Source organism: Amblyomma mixtum, chromosome 7 (assembly GCF_055824585.1).
Source record: "Amblyomma mixtum isolate Tamu chromosome 7, ASM5582458v1, whole genome shotgun sequence".
NCBI classification, from domain to species: domain Eukaryota; kingdom Metazoa; phylum Arthropoda; class Arachnida; order Ixodida; family Ixodidae; genus Amblyomma; species Amblyomma mixtum.
The window spans coordinates 134,634,150-134,659,553 of NC_143018.1; the positions used below are offsets into that span (position 1 = coordinate 134,634,150).

Consider the following 25,404-nt stretch of genomic DNA (forward strand, 5'->3'; position numbering starts at 1 on the left):
GGTTCACGAACCGAATGGTGGTGTTGGTTGGTACTAGGAATTGACAACTTGCAAAATTGGGGGAAAGCTGACTTACAGGAAGATGTTTTCCAGCCAAAAACCCTCGTTCACAGACACGTTTTCTCTTCCTGCCCTGCTGCCTGAAGGGGTTAGCGCGAGGGGAGATGAGTCAGTAGCCCTGCACTGTGTCCTTTATCGAAAAGGTGTGCGGGACTGCCCCCAAATCTGCGTGAACCTGAAGCCCCGCCGGACATTACCAGCTTTCCAGGTAGAGTGTAAAGGAAAGTTGTGCAAAGGTTACAATGATGCATTCCCTTGACGAGTACCTGTCTCGACCCGCTCCTCGCGTTCGCGCCTCGGCTCTAGTGTATCCTTTGAACTATTTTCCTCCCATACAGATAAAGGGACGTCTCTCCTCTCCCTTTTCGATGAAGTAGTAGTAGTAGTAGTAAGTGGTTATTTATTGAACATTTGATATGGAAGGTAACATAATATTTGCAGCCCCGGCATCTGCTATCGCGACAGGAAGCACCTGAGCTGGGGCAGCGAAATAAAGGATAGCAGGCAGAGGGTAGAAATGAAAGAAAGGGGTGAGGGGACAGTAGAAAGGACAGGGGGAGGGGTACATTTTCAATGAATCTATTTACATATCTACAAGGTAAATATATACATATATACAGGTCGCACGCGCGTGGAGATCTGGGAGATCGCTGTTCAATCACACGCGCACGACACATAGCACAAAACAGCTGGAGTGGGGGCGTCCAGCTGTTCATCGTCGATGAAGAATGCGAGATTGCCGTCTGCGTACGAGGGTTTTTCGTTGGAAAATTGTAGAGGGCGCTGGTTATTCTGCAAGTTCTCCATTATTCGGGGGAGAGGATACTGCTCCCGGCGCATGCTGGTGATGTTGGCCATTTGGTGGCACCACTGTTGGGGACCAGGGGAGGGGAATACCCGCGTGCCACGCACCTGCGGCGCGGCGGGCGCACCTAGCGATTCCCTAGGTTCTCCAGAGACAAGCCGAGGCAGGCGCGGTGACGCCACGTCTGGTTGAGAACAAGGACGACACCAAAAAACGTCACGGAGAAGTGCATACCATCGACCAATCAGCGTTTCCGGCCTACCTACCCGCAAACGCTTCTGAACTGATATCGGGAGGTCGCGTTCGTGTTGCCACGCCAAGTCCGGAGGAGCAGCGTTCGTCGTTCGTGCTTTGCACACCTGTAAAATTCCATTTTATCTCAACTTTTTGTCAGCTGTGACGCCGTCCATTCATGCGAAAATGCCCGCTCGGAAGCATCAAAGTGGTGCGTCTAAAGGAAAGGTGAAGTTAGAAAGAGAAGGGCGTGAACAGAGGCTACCAAAGATGACAAAGAATCTTCTGAATGGAGCTTCCGCGGAGCATTATGACTGCTCTACCCAGAGCCCGTACCAATATCCCGATAGTACCGATAATGCTTCTGTGAAGGACTCCAACACTACGGTTTCCTGGCAACAAGCAAGATTTCACTCATCTTGGTTGTCTGGATCCTGAGAAAACGGTGGCAACCTCGTTCGTTTATATATCTGAGCAACCGAGGCTAACCGAGGTCTGTCCTGTTCCTGAGTTAGCAACGTCGTTGCTACTCGGCCCGGCCTCTGCCACGGAGCTCCAGGTGTCCGTTCCGCCACGCCCGATTTCTGCTTCTGCTGATCAACAGGCGCCAAACATCCCCAACGAACCTCCTTCTACTGACGAGCGCAAGCAAACAACACTCCAAGAACCGACTCACTTGTTTCCTACTAGTGCGGCTTCGAGTTATGTTTCCACCCACAGAGTGTGCCTCGAGAGGACGGGTCACACGGCTTCTCGCTGCGGCAACAAAGAAGTACATACCTCTCCGCAGCAGGAGGTAGGTTGTAAGGTTCTCCAAAGTGAGCCTGCTAAGTGGCCGGACGTACTGATAGCTGTCGGAGTGTATGCCTTGAGAAAGGACCAGTGTATTTTCAAAATCGGCATGAAACTTTTCCGTCTTCCGAAAGACACTACACAACTCAGAAACGTTATATGTCACCTCATCTTTTCGTGCAATATGCTATAAATGGGGAAGCGTACGAGCGACGCTGGTTGATTTATTCGGAGTCCAAAGGTTCTGTTTACTGCTTCATGTGCAAACTATTTCCGATTAGAAGCAACCAGAGTATTTTCACTACGCATGGCTTTTCTGATTGGAAAAAATTAGAAGAAAAGGTTTGCGCACATGAAAATAGCGTCGAGCACCGGGACAGTGTGACATCATGGCTCGCCCGGTCTAACTCCAGCAGCACAATTGACAAGGAGCTGGTTAAGCATCTTGTCACTGGGACCCCTTACTGGACAGAGGTGTTGAAGCGCGCAGTCATTGTAGTTAAGCTTCTAGCTGAGCGAAGCCAAGCGTTTAGGGGAAGTGATGAGGTTTTTGGTTCACCAAGTTATGGCAATTACTTGGGAGTGCTTGAAGCCATTGCCAAGTTTGATCCCTTTCTAGAGGAGCACATCAAACGCTATGGGAACAAGGGAAAAGGTCACCCATCGTATCTGTCAAAAACCATTTGTGACGAATTTATCGAGCATATGGAAAAGGCTGTCAAGGATCGTCTCGTTGACGAAGTGAAACGGGCAAAATACTTCTCTTTAATTGTTGATTCCATTCCTGACCTTACACACGTTGATCAGCTGTCAGTTGTTTTACGATACTGCTTAAATGGCCACGTGTACGAACGGTTTCTTGTATTTGTTCCAATTGATTCGCATACCGGCTTGCATCTTTTCGACACCGTGATGACCCTCTTGACAGCCAATGGCATCTCAACAGGTCATTGTAGGGGCCAAGCATACGCCTACCTACCCGCAAACGATCCTGCATCTGCGTCTGTTGACGAGTGGGCTGTCAAAACGCTGAAACGTTCCCCCATACTGCACGAAACATGATAGAGCAGTCACTGTCCCTACGTTTGGCCGCGAGGGAAAAAATGCGGGGAGCTTCCATTTCTGTGCTGGCGTGGCCATTTCGCAGGATACCCTTTCGTGTTGTCTGCTATACACTCACATTCAATGTTTTTCTCGCGGCTCCCTCGTGGTAGCGCCACACCCTCCCGCAAAAGGCGGATTGTGGACAGCACTGGGCCACAACACTTGTTGCACTGTCTTGGCTACTGCGTCACCTAGGTGTCTACAGCGACCACGATCCGAACCTGGCACGTGGTACAAAGTTCTCCCTCCTGCCTTCTCTCAATGAAATACGGGAAAACAAAAGCAGCGTCCATCGATTCTCTGCCGAGACTTGTCCAACCGTCTCATCAACTTCAGCCTGACTACGCCCACTGCAAGGCAAAGCCCTCTCCTATGTCTATCCAATTAACCCTGTCCTTCGCCAGCTGCGGCCACCGTATCTCCGCAAACTCCTAATCTCATCCGCCCACCTAACTTTCTTCCGCCCCTGCTACGCTTGCCCTCTTTTGGAATCCACTCTGTTACCCTTAAGGACCAGCGGTTATTTTGCCTTCGCATTACATGCCATGCCCAAGCCCATTTCTTCCTCTTGATTTCAACTAGGATGTCATTAACCCGCGTTTGTTCCCTCACTCACTACGCCCGCTTCCGATCTCTTAACTTTACGCTTATCATTTTTCATTCCATAGCTCGCAGCGTTGTCGTTAACTTAAGCTGAACTTTAATGTTTCACGTTAAAAAACACGCGGACATTTTAAGGTCAAGCATCTCTGTTTTAAAGTCCACTGAAACTCTGGAGAGTTCCACAACTGCCATCAACGCCAGTGAAAAAATAAATAAGGAAACAGCTAAAAGTACCTATAACCCGCCAACACGCAGTCCTGTGTTGCCCTTTCGGCCACCGCTGACGCAAACGGGAACTCTTTTGTCGAAGAGTGTGCTCCTGACTCTGCCCAGTGTGGCGGTGAGGGCGCAACACAATCAATATCCGCCCTGTCGACGACGCTCGAGTGATTGCTGCTGGCGTTGCTGTTAGCCGACGGAAGGCAATCGTTCATGCGGCACACCACGGCGGCCGCAACGATTTGCTTCTTCTCCGGCTTCCCGCTTCTTGGGAGATCGAAAAGCATCCTCAATGGGTTTCTATAGCTCTCTCTAGAAAACAGGGCAAACCCTATAAACCCTCGCCAGTGCGGAGACAAGAACTTTATATACGGGCTGTTTCGACAGTATATACTTATAGCGCCTGAACTCTTAGAGCGTAGAGCCAAGTTCCGCTTTCTTTACAGTATGCCACGTCGCATACTGATGAACTCGATAAAATAGAATAGCAGGGCCTTTTTAGCGTCGACGAGTGAAAAAAAAAGCATTTACGAAGCCCTATAATTCGTTGTTATCTTAACTCTCCGTCGATATAAATGGGTTCAGTTTTCGGTTCGCCTTTCCTCTTACTCAATTAAGGAGCCTATATTTATCAGGGCCGGATTATGAAAAATGGGGGCTCTGTCTAATGCGGTTGTAGGCCCCCTCTCCCTCTTTCCTGCCCCCCGCTACACGACTAGAATATATGCCATGTTTCATTTTAATTCCAACAAATTAAAAAGAGCGAAGGCGATCAATAAGATTCATGGAGCAGTAACGCATTATCATTAGGTTTACAGCGCAAAAAAAAACACCAGGCTGCTTTTAAAAGGTCCCTGAAAAGGTGGCCATGTAGGCAAAGAGAAGTCGAAACACTGATAGACATTAAACGATTCAACATCCTAGCGCAAAAATTTTTGATGCAACTTGTGTGGAACCAGAGATAATGGCTATTAAAAATGACCACCAGCCTTTTCTCTCTCAACTCGTACACCGGAGGAAACCATAAAAAAAAAATAAAGATTACAGGCCGGGACCATGCTCCGCCCACAAATACGTCATCGACAAGATCGGTTAGTTTACTTCCGGTTGACGCGCCCATTCGCTCGCTCTCTTCCCCGCTGTCTGCTGTGTTGACCTGTGTCTCGCAACAGACGCTGCGGCTTCTCTCGAACTATGGACCCTGAGCTGAAAGAACGACTTTTGCGGATGAGTGGCGGGGACACATGTGTGAAAAGTGTGTGCAATTCGCTGCTGCGCACCGTTGAGAACGACTTCGCAACGACTGATCGCAGCTCGTCGCCTGCGTCCAACCTGCTGGATGTCAACGACGAGCTGCACGCGGCAAACTCAACGACGGGAAGCGGGAGCCAATACGAGCGCGGAGAGCGGGAGCGTCATGATGGCGTACAGCGTGCTCCTCAGGGCGCTCGGGGCCGAGCTACGCCGGGCCGGCCTGCCAGCCTTGATGCCGGCCTCCGGCGTCTGAATACACGCTAGTATTGTTTGTTCTTGTCCATAGTAAGCCCAGGGATAGATGCATGTCAAAAATGAATCATTTCTGACAATCGTTGACCAGTACCGAGTTGCTGGTAAAATGGATGACTGCGATACAATCAAATTTCATCCCAGAGTGGCTTTGGTGCTGCTGCTGCTAAATGCGGTTCGCGTGCCGTCTGCTAGCTCCGTTGCTGAAGGCGTCGTGGAAATCGAACATATCTTTTATTATGGGAGGAGTCCGAAGTAAAGCGATGTGAATAGTAGGCCTTTTATTATAGCGCAGGCGACTTCCGAAGCGCCGTCAGCTGCGGCTTAGATGCGAAACCAGCTAGGCCTTGCGACGACTTGGGCAGCCTGGGACCAGCGCGCAGTTCGTCGCGCGGCATTGCCGCAGGCGGTGTCGTTGCCGAAAGATACATTTTTGCACAGGCATATTGTCGTTGCTCGAATCTAGGAAGCATCCTCTCTGGTATCATGGCTGCTTTGTATTTTCTGGTGCGAATGTGAGGTACGCCGAGCCTCTTCTTCTTCGTTCGTCCCTTTCACGCGGGAGTCCATTTCGTCTTCCACTTCCACTTCGTCGTAGCAATATGTCACCCCTGTGAACAGCACTGCCGTTCAGTTTTTTCCCTTGGACTTAGTAAGGAAACGTGCGCTTCAAAACAGTACAGCCGGCCAGGGGGCTACTGTTGGAATGACGGGGAGGCTCAAAGAAAGCGGCCAGTTAATCAGATAATATAGGAGTATAGTAATGAATGCTTCATAGATAGGATGCCCACAAAAGACTAATATACCTTGGGCGAAAATTCAAGATCAAGAAGTTGTTGTGGTAGCTAGCTTTTTGCACTGGACCTAAGAATAATGATTCAGGCAATCAAAGTTAACCTCAGGCTAAGCATTAACCAGCCGCAACTGCTGCAGCGTCAGCCTTCAGAACATAGTTCCAAGTGGGAGTGGTTTGCTTAAGTATCCAATTCGCTATACCGGAAGCCACGCCTTCTCGAAGACAGCGTGACCAGGTGTCTATACAGACTGCCTGGGACCTTTGAATTTTGGTTTATTCGCAGAACACACTTTGACAACGAAGTGGGAGCTTGTATTAAGCATTTTTCAGCTTTAATAGCATAAGTGTGTCTCTTCTTGATATATGTTCCTATGAAACAACAGCATAATTTTCCCAAGAAACACAAACCTACTATGTTAAAGATCCCTAGCTATCTGCTTGTTAAGCCCACACACTCGACTACAAGCGGGTGATTTAGCCAGTAGGTGACAAAAGAGAGCTTGAGATGGGTTGCAGCTTGGTCAGTACTCCCTCCCATATGTTCGAAGATGTCTTGGCAAGACATTCTGAAGTCGTGTTTTAGACTATCTCCACAGTACGTTCTACGCTGCCTTTCCAGTGCTCCTTTAGCCACAGTTAGTGGTATCCACATGCTGCAGAATGTGCGTACAAGCGTGCATGTGTGTGTGTGAGGTGGCAGTGAAAGGATTCGGCTATGGTTGGATACAACTCAAAGACATAGTGGCAGATACCCCTTAAAGAAGGGCCTCTAACAATTGATGTCCACACGTCTGTAATGAAATTGGTTAGAGGGCTTCTTTAAGGGGTGCCGCTGCTATGTTAATTTGTATGTGACCACTGCTGTATTCTTTCACTGCCACCACTTGTAGTCACTAACACATGGATACAGCTAACAGCAACCATAGGCGCACTGGAAGAGCAGTGCAGAACGTACTGTGTAGATGGTCTAAAACATGACTTCAGCATGGCTTGCGAAGATGTCTTCAAGAACATATTAGATGGAGTATTAGTCAAGCTGCAACCCACTTCCAGGTCTCAATTTTCAGCTACCGGCAAAACTACCATGACTTGTAGTCGAGTTGGTGGGCATGACAAGGCATAAGGTAACGCTTCGGTAAGTCATGTTTGCTAAATCTAGTCGGAAACATGCTGGTGCATGGCACGCAGTCCAAACTGTATATTAGTGGATGGTGATAAATGGACATTCAGGAAGAAAGCAGAAACCAAAGGCAAGTCATGCTAGTTTACAAAGCAGACACATCATATTTTAACCAAGTTTTATCTGCACCTCACTCATCCCACACACCAAAGCACACACGGGCAGCGTTCTAAGACGCTAAGACAGTGTTGTTTGTGTATAAAAGCTTCTCTGACAGTATTTTCAAGGCGAACTAGGTGATCTGAAGTGGAACATCCCTCTTTAAATCCACACTGATGAATATCAAGAAGTTCACAGGATTTAAGGACAAAAGTTAATCTTATATTAAGCACACTTTCAAAGGATTTGGTGAGACAACTGGTTAAGGCTATGGGTCTATAACTGCTAGGAGAGGTTGGGGGTTTGCTAGGTTTAAGAAACGGCACAATAATAGCTTTCTTCCAGGCTTCCGGTATTTTCCCAGATATGCAAACTGTGTTACAGAATCTTAAAAGTGCGTCCACGGCTGGTTCGGAAAGATGGGCAAGCATTTCATAATGTATTTCGTCGAGTCGTGGAGCAGTTTTTTTACCGGCAAATAGTACTCTATTGATTTCTTGGAGGGTACATAGACTATTGAATCTTTCATTTGAACCTCCACTTGTTGGGAGCCTCTGGCTTTCAGCTGTGTTTTTGTAGTTTAAAAACGACTGCGTATAGGGTGATGAACTTGAAATTGCAGTGAAATGTTCCCCCAATATGCCTGCCTGTTCCTCTATGCTTGTTTGTGTGCCAGGTGTTGTTAAAAAAGGAATTGTGAATGGTGAATGGTTGTTATTCAATTTACGAACCTGCTCCCACATTTTTTTAGATGGGATCCGACTGTTGATAGATGAAACATAATTTTGCCATGAAGCTTTCTCGGCACTGCGACGGACGTACCGAGCTTTAGCTTTTGCCTTTTTGAAATTTAAGAGATTTTCATTTGTCGGATACCTGCGGAATTTACCCCAAGCTCTATTTTGCTGTTTTTTTTATTCTTTACAGTCCTTTGTCCACCATACTTTATGGTTTTGTCGCGCACTCCTTACGAATGAGGAATAGCTGTGAGTGCGGAAGTTATGATACAATTAGTGAACTTTTCATTTATTTGGTCGATGGTGAGATTTTCTAAAACTATATTTTCTAAGGTTGCCTTTGCTCTAAAAAGTGACCAGTCGGCGAGGTGAAGCTTCCAGCGCCGTGGCCTTGTGGGGATTATTTCCGGTGGGGATGTTAAAGTAATTAGTATAGGGAGGTGATCGCTGCCATATGGGTTGCCAATGACGTCCCAGTTAAAATCGTTAAAAACAGAAGGTGAACTAAACGACAAATCTAAACAGGTCATTTTCCCTGAGGCAGGGGAGGAGTATGTGGCTTTTTCTGTATTTAAAAGACATACGCTATTTGTGAGGATAAAATCTTCGATTATTTGACCCCTAGAGTCACAGCGCTCACTTGCCCAAAAAGGGGAGTGAGCGTTAAAATCCCCGACTACTAGATATGGTTCTGGAAGTTCATCAATGAGGCCTTGTAGATCGTGGACTGTTGGTGTGAGATGTGGAGGAATATATACAGAGCAGATTGTAATTGTTTTGTAGCTGACAATGCAGACTGCAACTGCCTCAAGTTTTGTTTTGAGTCTGATCTCTTGAGCAGGGACGCCGCTTTGTACGACAATCGCGACGCCTCCTGAGAGTCTATTTGCCTGCTCACGATCGCGTCTAAAAGTTTTATAATGATTCAGGATGTTCACATGTTGCGGACCTAGATTGGTTTCCTGGAGACATAAGGCTACGGGTGACATTGACCCTAAAATATTTTTTATGTCATCGTAATTTCTCAATATTCCTCTACACTTCCACTGAACTAGAAAAGCTATGTTTATGTTTTGGGGTAGGAGAAACGAGAGGTTTACTTATGTTCTGGGGCCGTTATGGTGGCCCTGCCTTTTTTCCGCTCAAGAGAGCTGTTCCGCCACTGTAAAGCAGGCGGGCTGGGAGTTTGGTCCATCACCTCGGAAGAGGTGCTGGACGACCGCGAAGAAGCCGCGGGTGTGTGGGTGTCAGGCCTCCCCCGACGGGGGGAAGTCCTGCGGGATGCTGACCCGTGGGCCGGCACTCCCTGGCTTGGAGTTGGCAGAGCAGCCTTCGCTGTCCCTGCCTGGGGCGTGGATGGCCCTGCCACTGGCGCGGTGGAAGTGGCCGCGCAGATGCCGGAGCGCTGTGTGGTGCTACGCCCCTGCGCACCACATCAGCGAAGTTTGGTTTCGCTGTGAAAGAGAATGTATTTGTCAGTGCAAAATGCCTTCTGGCTTGTTTAAATGAAATGTTTTCTTTGGTCTTTATGGTGATGATTTCTTTCTCCTTTTTTCAGGACGGACAGGCCCTATAGTATGCAGCGTGGTCTCCTTCAGAGTTCGCGCAGCGTAGGGCTGCGTCACATTCCTCAGAAGGGTGGTCCTTCGAAGCGCATTTCGCGCAGGTTTTGCGGCCGCGACAACTCTGTGAGCCGTGGACAAACTTCTGACAGTTGAAACAGCGGCGGGGACTCGGTATGTGGTGTCTGACGGTGCTTTTCAGGTATCCAACATCGATCGTTTCGGGCAAACTGCTGGTGTTAAATGTGAGAACCATGTGTTTGGTGTCTATTTCTTTGTTTTCCTTGCGGATTTTGATCCTGTGCACGTCAATTACATTTTGATCAGAAAGTCCTTGAAGCATTTCGGTTTCTGTTAGATGGATGAAGTCAGCCTCTGAGATAACGCCTTTAACTGTGTTCAGATATCGGTGGGGAGTCACGGAGACAGAGATGTCCCCTATAGAAGCAATGTTGGAGAGTTTCGAGCATTGGGTGCTCTCACGCAGTTCAAGGACTAGGTCGCCACTGACCATTTTTGATACCTTGTAGCCAGGCCCCAAGGCATCTGTTAAGCATTTGGTAACAAGGAAGGGGGATATGGTTCGGGCTTGCTTTTCGTCACAGTTGCTGTGTATTACATGAAATTTTGTGAAAGTTGGCTTCTTTTTCGCAAAAAAAGACTGCTGCTTCGTTCCGCCCTCTTTTAAGAGAGCGATCTGGTTTTGAAAGGGGGGGAGCCATAAAAAAATTTAGTTTTTCGGTCATGGTGGCAGCCACCCACCATGGAGTCCAACAAGGGGACGCGACAGGAACTTGAAGGCAAGTCCTGCCCACGCCAGCTGTACACCTTAACTATAACCAAATATGACGCAACTCAGGGTAGTTGGCCACACAAGGTTAACCCTCGCCGCCAAGAAAAAAAACACTCTTCCACACCCTGATTCCGCAATGCCTGCATGACAGTTGAGGTTTCCACTGAGTCAAATGCTTTCTCGTAATCAATGGAGGCTATATGTAGGGGTTGGTTATAGTCTGCGCATTTCTCTATCACCTGATTGATAGTGTGAATGTGGTCTATTGTCGAGTATCCTTTACGAAAGCCTGCCTGATCATTTGGTTGACTAAAGTCCAAGGTTGTCCTGATTCTATTAGCGATTACCTTAGTAAATACCTTTAGGCAACGGACAATAAGCTGATCGGTCGGTAATTCTTTAAGCCCTTGACGTCTCCTTTCTTATGAATTAAGATAATGTTAGCGTTCTTCCAAGCTTCTGGTACTCTCGAGGTCACAAGGCATTGCGTGTACAGGGTGGCTAGTTTTTGTAGCACAATCTCTCCTCCGTCCTTCAACAAATCTGCTGTTACCTGATCCTCACCAGCTGCTTTCCCTCTTTGCATTGCTCTTAAGGCTTTCTTTACTTCCTCCTTCGTTACTGGCAGGATGTCCCATTGCTGTGCTCGACTGCCTCCCTCAGTAACTTGATGATTACATTCGCTACTGTATAGATTTGTGTAAAATTCTTCGGTAATTCAAATATCTTATCCATATTGCTGATGACATTGCCCTGTTTGTCTTTTAGTGCATACATCTGGTTTCTACCTATGCCCAGTTTTCTCCTCACTTATTTTAGGCTACCTCCGTTCCTTAGAGCGTGCTCGATTTTCTCCATGTTAAACTTTTTTATGTCGGCTACCTTGCGCTTATTTATTAACTTCGATAGCTCTGCTATTTCTATCCTGTCTGTGGAGTTAGAAGCCGTCATGCTTTGGCGTTTCTTAATCAGATCTTTAGTCTCCTGAGATAGCTTGCTGCTATCCTGTCGAACCATCCTACCACCTACTTCTGCGGCGCACTCTGTAACGATAGCTGTAAGATTATCATTCATTGTTTCAACATTACGGTCGTCTTCTTCAGTTAGTAATCAATGAACAATAGTTAAATGAAACGCTGAATGGCAAGTCATTAATGAATGTAAGAAACAGGAAGGCCCAACGACAATATCAGGTGGCTTGAGATACCAAATAAAGAAAGGCAGGATGAGTAAGAGTTAGCATAGGCCGACTAGTGGCAGCTGGTTAGGATCACTTGGATCCAGTTTAGAACAGTAGGTTGCAAGTAAAAACATGAGCCCTTAAGATTATGCTGCAAGGAATTTTATCGCATGATTTCTCAGAGAGAGCAACGTGCATGTGCATATCACGAAGAATGAAAAGTTGGCTATCAAAAGAATGCTTTTCAGAAAGCGTAATGGTTTGGGCGCACCAATCTAGCAGTCAGAGTACATAATGTTTTTCATGATTAGGGTTTGGTTTATGGTTTGGTTTATGGGGTTTAACGTCCCAAAGCGACTAAGGCTATGAGAGACGCCGTAGTGGAGGGCTCCGGAAATTTCGACCACCTGGGGTTCTTTAACGTGCACTGACATCGCACAGTACAGGGGCCTCTAGAATTTCTCCTCCAAAGAAATTCTAGCCACCGCGGTCGGGATCGAACCCGCGTCTTTTGGGTCAGCAGCCGAGCACCATAACCGCTGAGCCACCGCGGCGGCACTTTTTCATGATTAGGAACACGTGGTAGTCATAGAAGTGAAGCAACAGTTGCTGTGTGACGACAGGCAAGACGCATATAAGAGGGATGAGGAACTATTTACATTATAAACACTAGATATACACAGGGAGTTTCACATACGAGTTACAAATTTTTTAAAAAATTGACTCTTTTAGATAAAGTCCTTCTTCCTCATAGCATTGTCAGCGGTGTAGTACATCAGAATGCAGCTAAGACATGGTAACGAGCAGGCCGGTTAACTAATACTGAATAGTTAATCTTAATTGTTAGGCCCCTAATTATTCGGAGGCGTGTAGCCCAGAATAAGTAATATCGCTATCGGTTTTTAGAATTTCTAAAACGCGGTTACCCTCGGCGCAGAGGTCCAACAAATCTCTACTACATCATGCCAAAATGCATGTGCTTTCGAGAAACTTGCAGGCAAAGCAACCTCTCCAGTGCCCGTAACTCGTCGAAATAGCCAAAATATGTTGGGCCACAGCGCAGAGGGTATCTACCTTTTCGAAATTCTAAAAACTCCTAGAAATATTACTCAAGGTGAACTACACACCTCTAAGTAATTAAGGAGCCTAACAGTAATAGCTAAAGTGTTAACTGTCCGACATTAGTTAACCAGCCTGCTAGTTAGCTCGCCGTAGCTGTATTCTGATGTACAACACCTCTGCCATTGCTATGCGGAAAAAAATCGCTATTCTTACCCAAAAGGCCTATACTTAAAAATTGTGTTCAATCTTAGGTGAAACACCCTGTATATAGGGGCATACTGCGTCCTGCAATGGGTTCAGCTGGTGTCCTGGCTTAGTGCCACAATGCTTGGACTGGTGGCAAAGCAACAAGGTGAAACTGCACTAAGGGACAACACGACTAGAACTGCTGCCTGAAGCGGTGGCGGTGCCTGTTCTTTGCTGTCATCCTTGTTTTTTAGCGTGGTTTTATCAGCTCTAGAGAGCTCAATTTTATATTTTCCCGTTTAATGTGATGATGTTAGGTATAGACGACCATTATTTTTCCCCCCGAAAACTTCTGCGCCATACGACACATAATTCTAATCATCTCGCGTAGTTTGAAAACAATAAATTTACAACTTGTGTCAGATAGTTAGTTGGGAGTTTAATGGCGCAAGGGCGACTAAGGTCAAAGAGTGCCAGAGAAGTGTTCAAGTTTGTGTTATGTTAGGTAAACCGACGGGATGATTACAGGCCGGGTATTAAAACCTAGACTAAAAATACAGCGTAAATGACTGGAATAAAATAAATCCTATATAGAATGAAATAAATGCACTGATGTGATGTGAGTAAAAATCAAAATTTAAATGGAAGTTAATGACAGGGTTTGCCACTTGCAAAAGGGCGAGGAGTTCCCTCCCCGCCGTGCTTGGCTACGGCGCCCTCTTGTCAGTGCCAGGGTACCCTATTCAAATGTTATGCTGATCAAAAAAATTAAAACTTTGTATGATCATTAAATTCGATTCTATTTCAATAACGCATGACGTCGTCAGATTGCACAATGGAGTCATCCCCTAATAACAGAGAAGGATGAAATGGCATAGAGTACTCATGAAATTTTCAAAAATGCGCGCGGCGATGAGTTTCATGAAATGAACAGGTTAAAAGAATCTGAACAACTAACAGCGGGTCATTACAGTGCTCGCATTCAGACTCTTGTGTTAATAAAAGCAAGTAGCTGTTTGTTAGATGCGTGTGTCCGATTCGTCGTCTTGAATGTATGACTTCGTAAAATCTGTTTTTGCGATGGAAATCCTTCCATTAACTTATATTTGGTCTCACCAAATGCAGTTGGTTCTTTTGTTTGCGGTTCCACTCGAGCTGCCATGTAGACATTACCGCTCGTTGAATTTTTCCTCCATAGTCCTGGCAAAGAACTCTCATCTTGCAGGTATCGATCACAGTTGCTTTTCCTGCTATGGAGTCGGCAAACTCGCTCCCAGCCATACCAACATTGCTTCGAACCCAGCAGAAATGAACGCTGCAACCACGTATCACGAATTGAAGTTTTATCACTGTTTTGAAATAATTAATGTCATAGGGCTCCTCGAGTCTTTGTAAATCACCGCCTTTTTGCTGTTTGTGCTCATTATTTTATTTTCTTTATTTTATTATATTATTACTTACGTATTACTACAAATGAGTATAGTGCACACTTCCATCTGGGTTGTACGACCATTTGAAGCCTCCTGCACAGCAGCTGCAGTAATACAGTCGCGTCTTTTGGAGGCATCCCAGCAGAAAGCTAAAAAATCACGGTATTTTTCATGAATTTTCTGAAACTCGCTTTTTACCATTGCCGAAGGTTCAACATTGTTGTTATACTTAGCACTGAAGGGGCATTTTCAACCAGGGTCGAACGTATTTTTTATATTGAAACATATTTTCTACAGAAAGGCCAAATTCGCACGCCAAATGATTCCCAGCGTAGAAAGAGACGTCGACTGACAGAAAAACGGCTGGGGTAAACTATAAACAATGCAACCATAGTCCGTCTTGGTGCGGATTAGCGACCGGTACAGCCGACCGGTACAGCCGGAGTAAGCAAATTCTATCTGCCCCCCCCCCCCTCCCCCCCCCCAAGTCTTGTGGGAAAGAATTTTCAGTATGTTTTTTTTTTTGCTTTTTCTTTTGCGCGGTGCCTCAGCTTTTTAATTTGCGGCCCAAATGTCAGTTTTGCATCGAAAAGTACATCGAGAAACTTCTGTTCCATTTTCACAGTGATTCGTTTCCCAGTGATGTTAGGGGTGGTTGGTGGAGCCACTGGCGGTCCCAGAACGTGGATTTAGCAGGGGCGGACGGGAGGGAGGGGTGACAGATTTTCGTATATCAAAAAAGAAATAAATAGATAGAACGATTTTTGGTTTCTTTTATTCACAAAAAAATTTTGTGCGCTTTGTTGTTGAAAAATAAATGACGAACGATGCAGATGTTATACTATTACTCAGTATTTGAATGTTAACGTTTACGCGAGCAATATTCATTTGGATACCAAGGGAAACACGCCGAAGGCTGAGATAACCCGCCACGGCATGTCCACGAAGGTCAAAGCACCAGCCCGGACATTTCACCAGCGGGATTAGGGGCCTTCATTACTCAGTTCTAGGAAGTGTGTTTGTTCCGCCCTCAGTTGCCTCCTTCAAGGCGGCTGGTCGGCGCTAATTGTCAAGCCAAAAAGGGATGATCCCCTCTGGCGTCGCTGTGTCCCATGGTGCGATAAAGACATGAATGGGTGGCTCTTTGCCGCCCGACGAGGTTGCTGCCCACAGCATCCGCAGGTGAATGGCGACGCCGTCGTCGCCGCGCCGGCGGCATGGCAAGACAACGTTGGGGTCACGGCAGGACCACGATACCTAGACAATCACTACGAGTTGTGCTCGTATAACTACCAATGTGTACAACGTGTAATTGTGTGAAATAAGGCAGCCGCGAAACGGTGAACGTACAAAGTAGGGGACTACATGACGCATCACGCAGGAAAAAGGTTTCCAGTTGTACGTCAAAAATCACATCTCGCCCTATGAGAGCCCGAAAACGGACGTTCGGGAAAATGTGGAAAAGATGTTTTTTTTTTTTTTTTGGGGGGGGGGGGGGAGGGGAATTGCCCGTGTACATCGCAACAGTACACGGGCAATTTCGCCTCCATCGAAATTCGGCTGCCGCGACCGGGTTCGAACGCGCATCTTTCGGATCAGCAGCTGAGCGCCATAACCACTGAGCCACCGCTCAGATAAAGAGAAGCCATGGTAGTTAGACAGGAGTTAAACCGTTACTTCGAGGGCTTCTAAAGAATTGTTGAAGTTCAGCTCTATGATTATGACGTCCAAGTTAGCGATGATATGGCCACATCACCACCAGCGCCGCAAAAGCCATCTTTTCGAAAATATGTGTAATGTTTGAGTATACTCTTACGAGTGTTGTTCAACAGTGTTTCCTTAAGACAAATGTGAGTGGTGTTCCTCTAGTAGCGCGCAGATATCGTCACAGTTATGTCTTGCGCCTGTACAGTTCCCTATTAGTAACAAATCGGTCATATTATAAATCAGGTTGCAGTCGCAAGTAAATTATGAAGCGGAGAAGATTCGAAAAACGTACCATTCTGTAAGCAGTATGTAACTGCATCCTTGTCGAGCGTGGGGATAGGTTTTCCTGTGCTACCGCGACAGCCAGAGAAGCGGGGATCGTTGGTCAGCATGGATGGCGGAAGGCTTACGGTGACCTCCATATCCGCCACGGATGACTTGGAGATTGATTAGGAGTCCTGAAGCGCAGTCCTGAAGTAAGCGCAGTGTGCACCATTGCAGTTCATGCACTTGGGTGCGCGGTGACTTGACCCTTCCCGCGGGTCCCCCATATTTCCCCCACTAATCCTCTCCAACTGTGACCGGTCAGTACGTCAGTTGCCATATGCCGCGCGGGGCCGGTTGTCGGTGGAACAGTCTCTGGAAAGGTTTTTATTTCCTGCCGGGCACCTGTCATCGGATTCTTTGGCGTTTCTGGCGCGACGGCGTGCCCAGAATTTGCACTTGTCAGTCGTGACAGCGGTACAACTAGCGACCACTCGCTTACCGCATTTGTTCGCGTTCTTCGGTCGCGCTTGAAGACTATGGCGGAGGACGACCAATACCCCTTACTGTATTGCGAGTCGGTAATGCTAAGGTTACCACTGACAGAAGCGGAAGAGCTCAAAGGCTATCCCTTGCCATTTTCGACATCAGACTCCGTGGGTGAAGACTCTGACTGCCTTACTTCGGAATTAGGTGGGTGTGGTTCCTGTGTGATGTTTTACCGCGAGTTCTCTCTATCGCGAGTGATATGCGGCCTCTGATACTGTGCTTTCACTCATCTGATTTCCTCATTCTTTGCTGTCTGCTTCATATGCAGTTCATGAATTCCTTGAGATATGGTTGATTGCGTTTAAAGTACTTTTTCTTGGAGTGCATTTCCCTGTGATCCTCTTCTGTTCGACGTTGCCGTCCTTCATACCGAGCTGTGTCGTTGAGAAGTTTATACTTATAATATTTTCATAGTTCATACCTCCCACATGATGGCGTTGTCGCGGCGGATCTCTGACCCGCTGCTTTGTCATTTTCTTCGGTACAGAAAAGGAGGAGCCTGAGCAGATAGTCGTCGAAGAGCAGCAGCAGCAGCTGTGGGCGACGGTTACACGTCCGATGTAACACCGTCTTCCACGAATAACGCGGAAACTGATCGAGATAGGAGAAAACTAACGGTAGCATCAGATATAGGGGACCAAATGTAATGCCAACGCCAAGTTTTATGACTCTAGAGTGATCAGTTAATTATAGCGAATTATAAGGAAAAAAAGAAAACGAAGTGCGTCCATAGAGCGCGGACGTCGATATAGCGACGGGAACGGTGTGACGTCACATCCATCGGAAGCATCGAGAAAATTATCACAGAATGAACGGGAAAACGCCGGATTTGTGAAAAATTAGATTGAAAAATGTGTAATTAAGCGTCATCAGTACTTAAGATCAGTTAAAGATCTATAATTTGCGTAAAAATTGCTCGAACACGAGGAAAAGTGGATGATGACGTCGCATCAGACGAAAGGACGTCGAAGCAGTGTGATCTGGCGCCAAACAACTGCCGACACGCAGCGCATGCGCAGTGTGACGTCGCCGCTTCCTCTCGCCACGATCTTCTCTGTCGTGAAATGAATTCAAGCGCGGCAAATTTAAATGAATGCAATGAGTAGTAAACTGCTTCCGCCTTCCCGCACTTAAGAGATATCCGAGTTCCTCCAACGAATTTTTTTCCGACTTGAGAATCGGAATCACTACTGCTGTTTTCCAGTCTTTAGGGAGTTTACCTTCCTTCCAAATGCGGTTGAAAAAGGACAGTAAGGCATCAAGGGAAGGAGGAGGCAAATTTTGCAGAATGCTGTAATGAATTTCGCCTGGACCAACCGCGGTAGCTTTTCAGTTCGCTAGCACGAGTTCTAAACAGCGTAAATTAAAAGTTGTACTGTTTGCTTGCGCTTGTGCTTGGAAGTTTCTTGCGTTGAGCGTTCTTTTTAAATTTCAGTAAGTCGTCCGTGTACCCCGTAGAACTCGATTCTTTATAAAAATGCTCACCCAGAATATCGGCGTGCCCTTTTGTACGTACTTCTGGAGTCGGAGTGATTTGTGTTTAGAAGAGGGGTAGTAAATACCCGACTTTCGTCATCGACCTTGCGTATTTTTTCCCGTCCTAATATATTTAAAGACGGACACTTTACATCGGAAACAATTTTTTTCGAAGACCCGTTCTTTTCTTTCCGCCGAACATACCGCCCTTCAGCTGTAATTTATTTTCTTGTTATGAGTTTAGCAACCATTGCTAGAAGTCTGGCCATGCATTATTTCTGGCCTTTAAACTGGCGGCAGTCATTGTTCCTCCACGAATTCGAATATTTTGGAGCTTTCCCATTGGAACGAAGGATCGATCTTCTAGCCACATCGATGATTATTTTGGTGATTATAGTATTCGCTACCTCTATAGTTAAATCTACCAAATCTGCATGCACTATTATAGCCTATATAAAAAAAGGTCCCATTGGGCTTGTCCTAATTTCAATCGAGGAGGTCTAACTCAAAGAGCTGGAGCTGAAGTTCCAGCTTGCAGGAGGATGGGGAAATGATCACTTCGAGAATGACTTCAAATAGATCCCATGAGTAATGGAGACATAATCCAGGTGATGCATGAGATAGATCTATGCAGGAGTAAGTTCTATTTGCAGTGTTGAAATGGGCCATGTCATCGTTGTTCAATGCGACAATATTCGTTGTGTTTAGAAGCAGTTCGATCATATTCCCGTCTAAGTTTGTTTTATCACTGACACCAAAGCGGGTGATGAGCACTGACTCATTCATTATCTCTAGCGGCTGATTAATGGGAGAACAACTATTTGGCGGTAGATAAAGAGGATTACAGGGTTTTACGTCCCAAAGCGACTGAGGCTCTGAGAGACGTCGCAGTGAAGAGTTCCGGAAATTTTGACCAACTGGGGCTCTTAACGTCCACTGACATCGCACAATACACGGGCAATTTCGCGTCCATCGAAATTCGGCCGCCGCGACCGGGTTCGAACCCGCGTCTTTTGGATAAGCAGCTGAACGCCATAACCGCTGAGCCACCGCGGCGGCTCAGATAAAGATATGCCATGCTAGTTAGACACTCGTTATACCCTTGACGTCCAAGTTCATGATGATATGGCCACACAACCACCAGCGCCGCAAACGCCGTATTTTCGAAAAAGTGTGTAATGTTTGAATATATTGTTACGAGTGTTGTTCAACAGTGTTTCGTGAAGACAAGCTTGAGCGGTGTTCCTCTGGTAATGTGCAGATATCGTCAATTATGTCTTGCGCCTCTGCAGTTCTATTGTAATAACAAAAGGGCCATATTGATAAATCAGGTTGCAGTCGGAAGTAAATTAGGAAGCGGAGCAGATTCGAAAAACGTACCACGCTGTAAGGATTATATCACTACATCCTTGACGGGCGCAGTGATACGTTGTTTTCCTTTGCTACTGCGACCGCCAGAGAAGCGGCGATCCCTCGGCAGCAAGGATGGCGGAAGGCTTACTGTGATCTCCATATGCTCCACGGAGGACATAGAGGTTGATTCGGAGTCCCGAACGCCCATGGCCTTCACGTGCCATGTTTTCAGTGCTGCAACTGCACTAAGTTTCGCTGTAGAAGCAGAGTTAAGTGGAACAGCAGTCGGATGCACCTTAAAACCCTTTAAGCGCCAACCCCGAGCTGTACTCGCCATGGGAGATGGTACCAAAATCGCTAATGACGAGCCACACTCGTCCGATTCGATATTGCGGTGCAGCCACCTCAAAGGACGAGTTACGGTCGTCAGTTGCATTCCTTGCAATTTTGAACACTAGAGGATGGTAGGCGAGCATAAAAAAACGCATTTTGCGCCTTTGGCGCGTAATTGAAGGCTCAAAAGTGCCATTCACATTGGCGTCATATATGAGGAATGCCGGTGGTAGCAGTGTCCCGAAAAAAAGCTGCTTCTTCATGCAGTTGTGACAGGACCATTTCTGAGAATATTGAAATTGTTTCTGAAAGTGACTGGGGCTTTGTACGTGCTTGAGTAGGCTTCAGATGACGATGAAAGTGGCGACGACGACGAGGGTGAGTCGCTGCACTTGTGTGGCAGCGTGTGAGCACGAAAAACCCGCCGCTCGCGCCTCCACGGTTTCATTTTTCTTCAGTGCCTGGGATCCTGCGCTAGCCCACTGACGAGCACGACATTCTCGGCTGGTTTTAGGTATTTTCTGACAGGGACATCATTGACATAATCGTCACAGAGACGAACCGCTCTCGCAGTAGAGTAGTTTGTTGCTTGACGTTCTGCCTAGAAACCGGCAGACAGCGATGATGTCACGGTCTTCCTTGCTGTGATAATATTGCAGGATATTATTGGTAAACCTCGAGTGGAAATGTACTGGTCTACAAAAGAAGTTTTGCAGACACCAGTGTTCGGGAAGGCCATGAGCAGGAAACGCCTCCATTTCACCGATATGAAAACCGTGGATGAAGCAACCCACCCACACCCCAGGCTTTGGAAGTTGTGGCCCGTGATCTCAAGGCTGATCAAGGCCTTCCTTTTAAGACGAAGCAATGTCTATACACTTTCTTTTGTTTCACAGCGTATAATATGAAATAAATATGTGGTATTTCAATGCGTTCTACCCATTACTACGGCATGCACTGTGGGAAAGCCACCCTCATAAGCTGTTTTAGAGCGCAGCTCTTTGGCGTCCGTTCCTGGGTTTCGCGTCGTCGTCGGCCTCGTAACCAGCTCCGCCCCCCTTTCATCCCCCCAGCGCTAGCAGCGACCGACTGATAACGACCGACTGATACCGCTGGATGCCGCTGACGCCGCTAGAGAGTCAAGATAACGTGACTGCATAGAACACCGTCGCCGCCATGCAGAAAGAGGAGGAAAGGGTCCCCCCCCCCCCCCCCCCTGTTCTTGTGTGGCGGATAGGGTGCTCTTCAGTTGCCGACGCGCCGGTTATTCCACGTAGGCCCCGGCACGTCGACGAATACGTGAGCACCTTCCCACGGCTAGACCTGGTTCTTAGCGCTGCGGAAGCGAGGGTATCATATTGTTTGTGTCGGCATCGGCGGCGTTGTCCCTGAAACCAACTCCGCAGCTGGGGTTGACTCACTATCGAAAAGGTGAAACAGCTTATTTGCTGCGCTCAAATTTCGCATTAGGAAGTAACGTAATCGTCGGTAATTTTTCTTTTTTTTAATTTTTTGTTAATTTTAACCAGAAACCATCGAAGTAATATATTTTCAAAAATAGAATAACATGGAGAAAATTATGGTCACTTAAAAAAATTGGCGATTTTGGCACGTTTTTCGGAAAATAAATTGGCGGTTAAAGGGTTAAAAAAAACAGCAGTTAACACTGGGCCACGGTCCGCGACGTCTTGTATTACTCCGCTAGGCAGTCGCAACACTAAACGAAATCAATTTTTTAATGTTTGACTTTATTAAACAAGCCAGGTATCAGAATTGTTTAGTTTATTTTCTTTCTTTGAGTTTAGTTGCGGCGATAAAGGAGATTGTCACGTATTGAGAAATGGGAAGCATGGCGGCGAAGAGCGCGCGGAGGTGAAGCAGCCGTAGGGTTGGTGAGGAAGTCAATAAGAGAAGAGATCCATGGGTCGGCACGCTGCGAGGAAGGCATGGCGCTGATGTGAAGCATCGGTGAGGAGGCGTCGAAGGCGGAAAGGCTGGAAATTTTGGCTGGAAGTGGACAGCGGGATAGAGCATCGGCGTCTTGATGTTTGCGGCCAGTACGATACACAACGCGGATATCGTACTCCTGGAGGCGAAGGGCCCACATCGCGAGGCAACCGGATGGGTCTTTCAGAGAGGAAAGCCAGCATAGCGCATGGTGGTCGGTCACGACTTCAAACGGGCGTCCGTAGAGGTAAGGGCGGAACTTGGTAAGGGCCCAAACTATAGCCAGACACTCTTTTTCAGTGACCGAGTAGTTAGATTCAGCCTTTGTTATCGTGCGGCTGGCATAGGCAACGACGTATTAGATGAAGCCAGATTTGCGTTGTGCGAGTACGGCGCCGATTCCTACCCCACTGGCGTCAGTATGGACCTCGGTAGGTGCGTTTGGGTCGAAATAGTTATATGGGGTTTTATGGTGCATAAGCAACTATGGCTATCATGCGCCAAACACAAGGTTAGATGATGTTATGTTAAGTGTATAGAAGTTACATTATATTAAATTTAAAACATTGGCTTTCTTTAGAAACTTACAAACAAGTGAAAACTCGACGAGTGCTTTCTCGCCTAAAAGCAATGCGGGATTGAATGCGGGACCTGGACGAATTTTTCTTTAACTACGAAGTTTCTGAGAAAGCTGTACAGCTTTCCTTTGTAGCCGTATGGCTGCGCTCGGGTGGATGCCAATGAGTAATTACTCCCTTATTACAAATCTACTTCACCTTGGGGGATTCCCGTAAACATTTGACCGAGATCTATGAAGCCTCTGTCATCTACCGCAAAGGAGATGGATGCTTGAGCGAACCGTCTGTTCACTTGTCAATGAAAGAAGCGGCTTTCTTGGATACTTTCGAATGATTTCAGTAGTGTGTTGTGCTTTTTCTTGTGCTTGCTTCCTTCATTTAATGCTTTCTCGCACGAAATACACCCAGTTGTAAGTCAGCGCTGTGTATGTGTTCTTCGTTTCTGTAGTCCCGTGTTTTCTCGCTGTCTCGTTACAGTTTCACTGCAGACTTAAGTTGTATCCAACTATAGTGGGTTTAGGAAACAGGCCCAGCCCAACAGTGCTGTCCTGGGTGCCCGTCACCGAGGAGGACGCTGCGGATGGCTGCGGCAGAGGGCTTCCGGGGAATGTCTCGTGAAATCTTCAGGCCTGTGGGCTTCGTGGTCTTTTTTTTTTACATCACATAAAGTGATCATGGAAAAGAGCTGCACTTGTCGAATCAAATAAGAAATTTTCGCATTGTGAAACGCCCGCGACAATGACTTTTCCTCGCACATAAGTGTTCCTAATATGGTGATAACACCTCACTACCCAAGCTTAACACTGCTGCTTTGGCTGCGCTCATGATCACATTGAGGGAAGTTGGATTCATTATATTCGTCACACAACTATTTATTGCAGATATAAGCCTGCAGGAAATAAAAAACAAAGAAGTCATCCCAGAAGGGACAGATGCCAGTTTTCCCACGTATTACACAGTGCCACCGGCAAACCATCGTAATGCGGCCACCCATAGTCGCCAGTGGCACTTTATGCTGCACAGTGCCACAGAGTGGTGGCGTCGCTTTCGTGTTCCCGGCAGAAAACAGCTCAACGGCCGTGCAGCCGAGACCGTCTCGCATAGGCAAAGCACAGAATTCAGAAAGGTCACGTCGCTTTCACGGCGGTTTTCTGACAGTATACACGCAAAGTAAGATCAATATCAGTGATGGCTAAGTCGCAGCAATGACCTGCGCTGGCGATCACTGGAACCATTGCAACGAATACGACTAGCTGTAGAGCTCGAAGCTCTTTTCAACATTCGGAAAACAAGGCGTGTGTGGTGAGCTTTTCAAACGTACTATATATTTGCAGGCGACTTTACTAACTGTTGAAAAAACACTCGTAACGGCGGTAATCACTTCCACAAACTCGCAGTTGTCACCGCGCTGTGAAGCTTACGGTATGCACAGGAAATCACGCTTGGGATCACTTCTTGCTGCTGTTCACGAAGATACCCGCGGGAGTAAATAACACTTGTAACAATCACAAACAGCAAATAAAATCTTCCCGACACCACCACTGTGTACGTCTTGCGTAGGTTTGAAGGCCACTCAGTCAATTCAGTGCAGGCGGCGACAAAACAACTCGGGAGAAATTGTCGCTGGCCGCTGTTGCATGCGGCGAAGTTCGAAGTCGCTATCAATACTCTTTACACGCGGCCAATATAACATGTCTCTCGGCATAGCTACTATCACCTAGGCCTGGCCTCTCCGCTTCGCGAGAGGCCATATTGTACAGAAAAAAATGAGGAGGTAAGACCTGGTATGTCAGGGAACAGCAGCCAATGGCTGCAATGCGACCTCTCGGTGGCATCCGCTCGTGTGCCCGAAAGCTGAAGTTCACCAACTTGGTCAGCCCGGGCGGACGCGACCATCCGCCGTATTGTTCGGCCCGTACGCATGAAGAGGCGCAAGGACTCCTTACAAATTTATTTAGACAGTCTATAGACTCTCTGTAGACAAGTTCTAGAAAACAGTCTATAGGCAATACAAATGCTATAGACAGTCTTTAGGCAATACAAATTGCTATAGAAAGTCTATAAGAAATTTATAGATTTATGGCCATACAATTTTAATAGACTTTTGTCTATGGGCTCCTTATAGACTAATGATTTCCTAGAGATATTTTCTTTTGTCTATTCAAGCAAGTCGCCTGTCTATAGACCATTTTTATAAAGGACGCATCCGCATGCGTCTCAAAAAGCAGTATTTATATGAAAACAATAGGGCTGCGTTGAGTACAGCTGTCGGTAGAAACTCGGTCACTGGGTTCACGTAAACACCCCCAAGTCGGGTCGGAGGGTCGCGTGGACTGGAACCCTGAAATACGCCGCAATGGGTAGGTTCACTCGCAGCCCCCTCTGCAAATTACCTTTTATCCTCTTTCACGCTTCGGAAAGCATTTTCTGCAGGAGACAACATAAGCGGGAGGCAGTTTACTACTCGTGCGGTCGCGACTCGCAGGGCGCGCCGGGAGAGTCGACTCGCTAGTAGCGAGTACATGTAAACAGTGTGTCATCGAGTTGGGTTGACCTCAATCAACTCGACCCTGACTCGACCTGCCGCGGTCGGTTTCATGTAAACGAGGCGATAGATGCCTCTTTTTCCTCCCCTTCCGACGCCGCATTTTCCTGCATGTGTTCCTCTGGAACGGAGCGCCAGCGTGGAGAAGGAGTTCCCATGGTAACCAGCGTGCACGCACAGGCTTCGGACGGACAAACTGGGCCAACTCAGAAGTGGGAGCGGTAGTGCGAGCGCACGAAACCTTGAAAACGTGGTAGTAACCCTAACCACGTCTGAACGCGATAGCATGCGGGATTCCTCAGTA

The 25,404-nt window shown here is 47.0% G+C and overlaps 1 pseudogene; it reads left to right on the forward strand.

Moving 5' to 3' along the window:
• Positions 1–1,285: 1,285 nt before the first annotated feature.
• The window catches only part of LOC149337648 (uncharacterized), a 28,946-nt pseudogene continuing 4,827 nt past the window's right edge, over positions 1,286–25,404 (forward strand).